The sequence below is a fragment of the Suncus etruscus genome, chromosome 10 (genome assembly GCF_024139225.1).
Source record: "Suncus etruscus isolate mSunEtr1 chromosome 10, mSunEtr1.pri.cur, whole genome shotgun sequence".
Lineage (NCBI taxonomy): Eukaryota > Metazoa > Chordata > Mammalia > Eulipotyphla > Soricidae > Suncus > Suncus etruscus.
In genome coordinates, this window is record NC_064857.1 from 95,274,590 (window position 1) to 95,283,397 (window position 8,808).

Consider the following 8,808-nt stretch of genomic DNA (forward strand, 5'->3'; position numbering starts at 1 on the left):
AGAGAAAAGAATGTAGCTGCAGGACTTAATTTAGCTATAAGCCCGGAGGAGAGAAAAAACCGCCTGGTCCAGTTATCAGAAACTAGGCCCCATTCCTTAAGACCACATTCCGGAGTAATTTAGGCTGTTATCAATAAGTATATGCTATATTGTCTGTTCAAGATCACTTAGGCAAGCACATATTGCACCATTTCCTGATAGTCAAGCAATTAGGAATGCAGCTAGAAGGACACTAGAAGTTTCCATTGAAACAGCACGTTCAGTATAGCTTAAAGGTCATCCAGCCCCTAGCCCACTGCCCACTTCCTTATGAGCCTTCGCGCCAAAAGTATGATTGACATCACCTTTGTACTGCCCCTTTTTCTCCTTCACTATTTAAGAAGGAACTGTAGCCAATAAAGACACCCTTGAACAGTGAGACGCTGCCTTGGGTCTTTATTATTAACCTCTCTCAGATTTTTTACAGTGTGGTTGTTCTTCTACTCAGCAAAATAGGAGTGCAGTCGTCTGAGAAGCCTTCCCAGCTAATTCCTGCTGGCCGGGTCCCCCCTGGGGGGCTTCAGGTCACTGCAGGCTATGTGCTCAGAAATCGCCCCTGGCTTGGGGGGACCATATGGGACGCCGGGGGATCGAACCGCGGTCCTTCCTTGGCTAGCGCTTGCAAGGCAGACACCTTACCTCCAGCGCCACCTACCCGGCCCCAGAAGGTTGTTTTTTTTTTTTTTTTTTTTTTTTTTTTTTTTTGGTTTTTGGGTCACACCTGGCAGTGCTCAGGGGTTATTCCTGGCTCCAGGCTCAGAAATTGCTCCTGGCAGGCACAGGGGACCATATGGGGCGCCGGGATTCGAACCGATGACCTCCTGCATGAAAGGCAAACGCCTTACCTCCATGCTATCTCTCCAGCCCCAGAAGGTTGTTTTTTGATGGATATCTTCTTTCTGTAACTTCCCTCAAATGAAGCTTCGTTTTCACACATTACTTGTGTGAAAGTGGGAGCTTTATTTCCTGTCTAGAGATCAAAGGACGTATCTGCTACGTAGACATCTTGTGATAGCCTTAAGGAAGTAGGAATCTCATTCTTGGATTCCATCCAGAAAAGGAGAAAAGGCAGGCATGAAGGTCAAGAAAAGAGATCATGACTAATGATCAGATTCTAGTATGAAGAACAGCTCAGTTGCACATTTGTGGAGAAGAATCCAAATGCTCTGGACTTAAAAACAGAATTGTTGGGCCCGGAGAGATAGCAGAGAGGTGTTTGCCTTGCAAGCAGCCAATCCAGGACCAAAGGTGGTTGGTTCGAATCCCGGTGTCCCATATGGTCCCCCGTGCCTGCCAGGAGCTATTTCTGAGCAGACAGCCAGGAGTAACCCCTGAGCACCGCCGGGTGTGACCCAAAAACTAAAAAAAAAAAAAAAAAAAAAAAACCAGAATTGTTTTAACATCCAGGGACCAAGAAACTCAGAGTATTTAATCTACAGAGAGATCTGTGAGAAAATGAGGTGAGGCTTTCTGGCAATAAAGTAGTCAGGAAGTATGGCAACGAGGATTTACTCAATAAGGAAGTAAGAAGCATAATGGTGAGATAGTAGTCTTGGCCTAGGAGTGCTGCAAGTTCTACAACAATTTATTGACTCAACAAGTTTCCTGTGACAAAGTAGACACAAAAGAGTTTTATAAGGTGTTTAGCAAAAATGAGCATATGAGACACCTAAGAAATGACAGCATAAAATCAGATTCTTTACACCTGTGCTTTGAGTGTGACCCACTGGCACTACACACTGGCATCAACATATTAAATACCTTGTAAGCAAGGATAGGCACACATGGGGTGCACAATGAAAATAACTAATGGGAAACTTGAAGCAGAACAGGGTAATTTGGGCTGGAAATTTAGGTCTGTGAAGCCTTGTCTAAAAACAAGTTCTGGGAATACATATCTCTTGTCCCCCAAAGGAAAGACATAGTCCTTGAGGGCCAGAGCAAAGCACTCCAAAGTGTGGCACCCAACATAGAAACTCCTCTTGCTCGGATATCCAGAATGGTACTGATCTTAGAAATAAGTGATCCCACTCACTTTGTGGGCAAAGCCTAGGCCAGGGATCTAAAATGGAGAACCTGGATGGGTACGGCAACCCATTCTGCCTGCTGAGAGGCAGTCCACTGCCAAATCTGCCTGGGAACACTATCATATATCCTGGATCTAAGACCTGTAAGGAATAGGGTTTATGTCCATGGCTCTCTTCAAACTCATAAATGTTCCCTTTTCCTCCCAAGAAAGAGATGGTGTCTCCGTGGCTTGATCTCCCCACCTCTCCTACCCCTTGGTGCATCCGTCACCTAGTCAATACAGTTGCCTTCCCTCCAAGATCGGAAGGAAGGCTGTGTTCTAAGACAACATTCCTCTGAGCTCTGCAGCAAAAAGTCAGGAACCACACCCCGAAAGCCTGCCTTGGCCACTTTCCACACAGGAGGAGCAGAAATACTTGCCACAGCCTGAGTGAGTTGCAGATGAATATCTCCAACCGTCACCCTTCCTCGTTCATAACATCTCATTGGTTTCTTTACTACAGTCTCATGGAGGAAATGAAACTGAGGTTCGAAAACAATTTGCTGAAGGCCATAGAAGAAGAACAAAAACGGTCAGTCCCGCTTGCCTTACCACAGGGACCAGACACTCTTCAATATCGAATTCATGTCTGCCACCCCTTAGAGCTTTAAAAACATTTAGGAACAAATGTGTAGAGTTGCCTGCCAAGATGATGACCTTGAGTAACAATTCCTGCTCTTATCATGGACATTACAAGGGCAGCAGTGAGAGAGAATCGGTAACTGTTTGAGGACACATTTATGTTATGTAGTCATGTAAAATTTTATCAAAATATGGGTGATAGGGTCTGAGGATGTGACTCAATGTAAAGTGCATGTCTTGCAGGAGTCAGACCTGAGTTGGATCCCCAGCACTACCCACCACCACCACCACCACCACCACCACCACCATGATCATCATGTAGACTCTTTGTTGAATGGCACCCAGGAGTTGGTTGCTCATTTACATTGTTTTAGTGCCCCAAAGCCTCTAAGATGTTTAGCTAGGGTGGACAATATAATAATCTGAATAGCACTTGTAAATAATAAAGGATTGTGGAAGGTGTGGCTCAGTGGGGGAGGACATGCCTCTTATATCTGAACCCTGGGTTAATTCCCTGGTAATGCAAAAAAATTTGATTACGAAATAGTTGGGGAATTCTTACTGTTTTCTTTTTCTCATTTCCTTTTTCTTAGTATCCTGCTCAAGGCAAATTCTGCCCTCTGAAGGGAAAAAGCAGAAAGACTCCAAAGCTCTGGGTCTATGGACTGTTTTATATTGCTGTGGAGTTTCAGAAATGCATGGTGAATGTAAAGAATAAGAATTTGTTATCAAACTTTAAATGGTGAACATGTAAACTAAAACAATTCTCATTTTTATGTCACAACCTAGACATTATTATGTTCAGATCTCAATTGCCTCACGGACATCCTTAGAAAGAGAACAGGGAGGGACCACAGTGATAGCAGTGGTCAGGCGTTTGCCTTCCGTGCTAGCTGATCCAAGACAGTTGGTGGTTCAAATCCTGGCATTCCATTTGGTTTCCAAAGCCAGGAGCAATTTTTGAGCACATAGCCAGAAGTAACCCCTGAGCATCACCAGGTATGGCCCAAAAACCAAAAAAAAGAAAAAAAAGAAAGTAGGAAGGAAGGAAAGAGAGAAAGAAAGAAAAGAAAGAAAAGAAGAGAAGGAAGAAAGGAAGGATAGAAGAAAGGAGGAAGGAAGGAGAGAAAGAGAAAGAAAGAAGATAGGAAGGAAGGAGAGAGAGAGAAAGAAAGAAAGTAAGAAAGAAATAAGGAAGGAAGAGAAAGAAAGAAAGAAAGAGAAGAAAGAAAGAAAAGAGAAGAAGAGAAGAAGAAGAGAAAGAAAGAAAAGAAAGAAAAAGAGTAAAAGAAAGAAAAAAAGAAAGAAAGAAAGAAAGAAGAAAGGAAAGAAAGAAAGAAGAAGGAAGGAAGGAAGGAAGGAGGAAGGAAGAAGGAAGGAAGAAAGAAAGAAAGAAGAGAAAAGAAAAGAAGAAGAAAGAAAGAAAGAAAGAAAAAGAAAGAAAGAAAGAAAAGAAAGAAGGAAAAAGAGGAAGAAAGAAAGGAAAGAAGAAAGAATAAAGAGAAAAGAAAGAAAGAAATAGAAAGAAAGAAAGAAGAAAAGAAAGAAAGAAAGAAAGAAAGAAAGAAGAAAAGGAAGAAAGAAGGAAGAAGAAGAAAGAAGAGGAAAGAGAAGAAAGAAGAGAAAGAGAAAGAAAGAAAAGAAAGAAAGAAGAGAAGAAAGAAAAGAAAAGAAAAGAAAGAAAGAAAGAAAGAAAAGAAAGAAAAAAGAAAGAAGAAAAGAAAGAAAAGAAAGAAAGAAAGAAGAAAGAAAGAGAAGAAGAAGAGAAAAAAGAGAAAAAAAAAGAAGAAAAGAAAGAAAAGAAAGAAGAAAGAAAGAAAGAAAGAGAAAGAAAAAAAAAGAAAGAAAGAAAGAAAGAAAGAAAGAAAGAAAGAAGAAAGAAGAAGAAAAGAAAGAAGGAAGAAGAGAGGAAGAAAGAAGAAAGAAGAAAGAGAAAGAAAGAAAGAGAGAAAGAAAGATAAAGAAAGAAATAAAGAAAAGAAAGAAAGAAAAGGAGAGAAAAGAAAGAAAGAAAGAAAGAAAGAAAGAAAGAAAGAAGAAGAAAAAGAAGAAGAAAGAAAGAAAGAAAAAGAAAGAAAGAAAGAAGGAAAGAAAAAGAAGAAAGAAAAGAAAAAGAAAGAAAGAAGAAAAAGAAAAGAAAGAAAGAAAGATGAGAAAGAAAGAAAGAAAGAAAGAAAGAAAAGAAAGAAAGAAAGAAGAAAGAAAGAAGAAAGAAAGAAAAGAAAGAAGAAAGAAAAAGAAAGAAAGAAAGAAAGAAAGAAGAAAAGAAAAAGAAAGAAAGAAAGAAAGAAAGAAAGAAAGAGAAAGAAATAAAGAAAAGAAAGAAAGAAAGAAAGAAAGAAAGAAAGAAAGAAAGAAAAATAACAGGGAGGAAGAAAAAAGCAAGCTGTGTTTGCAGGAAGTCTCAGCCTCCCCAGCTTTGAGGAGCTCTGGAACACAAATGGCACCTCAGCATAGGTCTATCCTGTAAGCAAAGGAGCTGCGCTTTTCCTGTGTCGGCAAGTGTCAGTTGCAATCCTGGATTTCTGGAAATACTTGTACAGATGCTTCATTGACAGAAAAGCATCTAGAAATTATTTGCTGGGGTCTAGAGCTAATGGAAGCAGATCAGACAGGCTCTGTAAGGTGTGCTTCAGAACATCAGTTCTGCCAGTGATTGGTTTTGTCTATATTGTGTGCTTCTCTCCTCTGAGATGTGACCCTTGACAAACAACAAAAACATTGCTAATAGCCTGTAGTGATGAAGGAAGAAGCACTTGATGATTTTCTTTCTTTTCTTTTTTTTTTTTTTTGTTTGTTTGTTTTTGGGTCACACCCGGCGGTGCTCAGGGGTTACTCCTGGCTGTCTGCTCAGAAATAGCTCCTGGCAGGCACGGGGGACCATATGGGACACCAGGATTTGAACCAACCACCTTTGGTCCTGGATCGGCTGCTTGCAAGGCAAATGCCACTGTGCTATCTCTCCGGGCCCGCACTTGATGATTTTCAGTTGTTGGAATAGTGTAAGACATTATTTCTATATCTGGGCTATTGTACTAAGTGCAGTGATGAACATAGGTATGCATATATCTGAGTGATTATTATTGTGTTTTGGGGACAGATACCAAGAAGTGGTGTTGTTGGATCATATGGTAGTTTAGTTTTATTTTTGATAATTTCCATATTGTATTCCTTATATGCTGAACCAGATGACATTCCCACTAACAGTGGGTGAAGGTTCCTTTCTAATCACAACCATACCAACAATGGCTGTTTCTATACTTTTAAGATACAGAGCAGGGGCCGGCGAGGTGGCACTGACACTTGCCGACACAGGAAAAGCGCAGCTCCTTTGCTTACAGGATAGACATATGCTAAGGTGCAAGCGCTAGCCAAGGAAAGATTGTGACCGCGGTTCGATCCCCCAGCATCCCATATGGTCCCCCCAAGCCAGGGGGCAATTTCTGAGCGTTTAGCCAGGAGTAACCCCTGAGCATCAAACGGGTGTGGCCCAAAAAACCAAAAAAAAAAAAACAAAAAAAAAAAAGAAAAATGATTTGGGGGCCTGGAGAGATAGCACAGTGGCATTTGCCTTGTAAGTAGCCTATCCAGGACCAAAGGTGGTTGGTTCGAATCCCAGTGTCCCATATGGTCCCCCATGCCTGCCAGGAGCTATTTCTGAGCAGACAGCCAGGAGTAACCCCTGAGCACTGCCGGGTGTGACCCCCCCCCAAAAAAAAAAAACAATACAGAGCAAGGTAGCATCAAAGGTCCAAAGGCAACATAATGGGAGTATTCATCCACATGATTGAAATTGGGAATGGGAGGGAAGGAAGAAAAGGGTCTTGGGGTCATTGGGAGAGGGAAGGGATACACTAGTGATAGGTGTGGTAAAAAAGGAAGAAGAAGAAGAAAGAAGAAGAAGAAGAAGAAGAAGAAGAAGAAAGAAGAAGAAGAAGAGAAGAAGAAGAAGAAGAAGAGAGAAGAAGAAGAAGAAAAAGAAAGAGAAGAAGAAAAAGGAAGAAAAGAAAGAGAAGAAGAAAGAAAGAAGAAAGAAAAGAAAGAAGAAAGAGAGAGAGAAAGAAAGAAAGAAAGAAAGAAAGAAAGAAAGAAAGAACGAAGGAAGGCCGCACGGACACAAAGAAAGAAAACGAACGAAAGAAGAAAAGAAAGAAAAATTCTAAACACAAAAGTCAAAACATGCCTAGCTAAGATTCTTTGTTTTTTTTGGGGGGAGGGCAGGCACACCCGTTTGACACTCAGGGGTTACTCCTGGCTATGCGCTCAGAAATCACCCCTGGCTTGGGGGACCATGTGTAACGCTGGGGGATCGAACCGCGGTCCATCCTAGGCTAGCACATGCAAGGCAGATGCCTTACTTCTAGCGCCACCTCTCTGGCCCCACAAAACATGAAACATGCATATCTAAGATTCTACGGAATTCACTCACACTGGCAGGAATAGGGTCCCACACAAATCTTTAGACAACTGATCATGAAGTCTATACCGTGTCAGTAGCATTGAGTGTCTCTAGCTCAGACAGCTCTTATCTTGAGATGCTTCAGCCATAGTTGGGTGATGAGATTCAGAATCATGAACCAAGTATGAGTAATACTGATGCTATATAATTAAAGACTTTTTGGATTCCCAGAAAAGAGAAATAACCCCCTTGGGCTATGTTCTTGCAGGAATCACAGAATGAGTGGTGAACACGGTTAGTTCAAGCCCATGCATGTAGTTCTGCTAACAAATGCTAGGTGATAAGCATGTTAGGGCTGAGGGCTGGAGGTTGGGGTGTGGCAGGACAGGGAGCAGATCACAGAACACTATGATAAGTTCAGTGATAAGTACACCTTGTGGGCTTTTTTGGGAGCTCTTGGTTATTTTTAGTAAAAATTTCACTTAATAAAATTCATTCTACTCAACATACTCTGACTTGTATGAATTGCCATTATTTTAGTCAGTCAGTCAGAAAGAAAATCTTTCTTTAGGAAACCTTTTAGTCAGTTTACCTTTCCCTAAAAAGTCTAAGTCTCTTTTGTAAATAAGTTGGAGTATGCCTCAGGAAACTCGCCCTTGAGGAAATTTTATTGCTTATTCTGGCTCTCCCTATTTTGCAACCTATTCCTTCCCCATAGAAATTTCTTCTTGTTTTTTTTTTTTTGGAGGGGGGATGGGGGTTTGGGTCACACCCAGCAGTGCTCAGGGGTTACTCCTGGCTCTACACTCAGAAATCACTCCTGGCAGGCTCGGGGACCATATGGGATGCCGGGGTTTGAACCACCATCCTTCTGCATGCAAGGCAAAAGCCCTAACTCCATGCTATCTCTCTGGCCCCTCAATTTTTTAGTGATTTTTTTAGGGTCACACCCAGTGTTCAGGTATATCACTTTTGATGAGATTTGGGGGTCATATATGGTGCCATATGGGGATCAACCTCATACGTTGGTTAACTGTATGCAAGGTAACCAACTACTATCTTTCTGGCCTTGGCAGAAAGATATCTTCCAACTTATTTCTCATTTAATCCTCTGAATAAAAGTATCAACAGTTCTATGCTGATAGATTAACTGAGATTTAAGGGGAGTGAGCGATTTGCTTGAAAACTCATTGCTGTTGAATATCAGTCTGAGATTGAAATGTAGTTCTGGCTACTTCCGAATAGACTTTTTTTTTTTTACCACTAGGCTGATAGATGATTTGATAATATCTGATTTGCTGCAAAGTTAAGATGTTAATTAAAAATAGTTAAGAAAGGGGTCGGGCGGTGGTGCTAAAGGTAAGGTGCCTGCCTTGCCTGCTCTAGCCTTGGACGCACCGAGGTTCGATCCCCCGGTGTCCCATATGGTCCCCCAAGCCAGGAGCAACTTCTGAGCACATAGCCAGGAGTAACCCCTGAGCTTTACTGGGTGTGGCCCAAAAACAAAACAAAAAAAAATAGTTAAGAAGTTTTATTTTTCTAACTATTTGTCAGTAACATCTTTTCTTATTGAACAGATTGAAGAGAAGGACAAGTGACCTATCTTAAACTATGACTATTTTTCTGATGATACTATTACATAACTAGTCTTTATACAGTCTTTGCGAATTATACTGCTGGATAATGGTTTTTAAATTGCATGTCTAAGTAGAATAAGAAC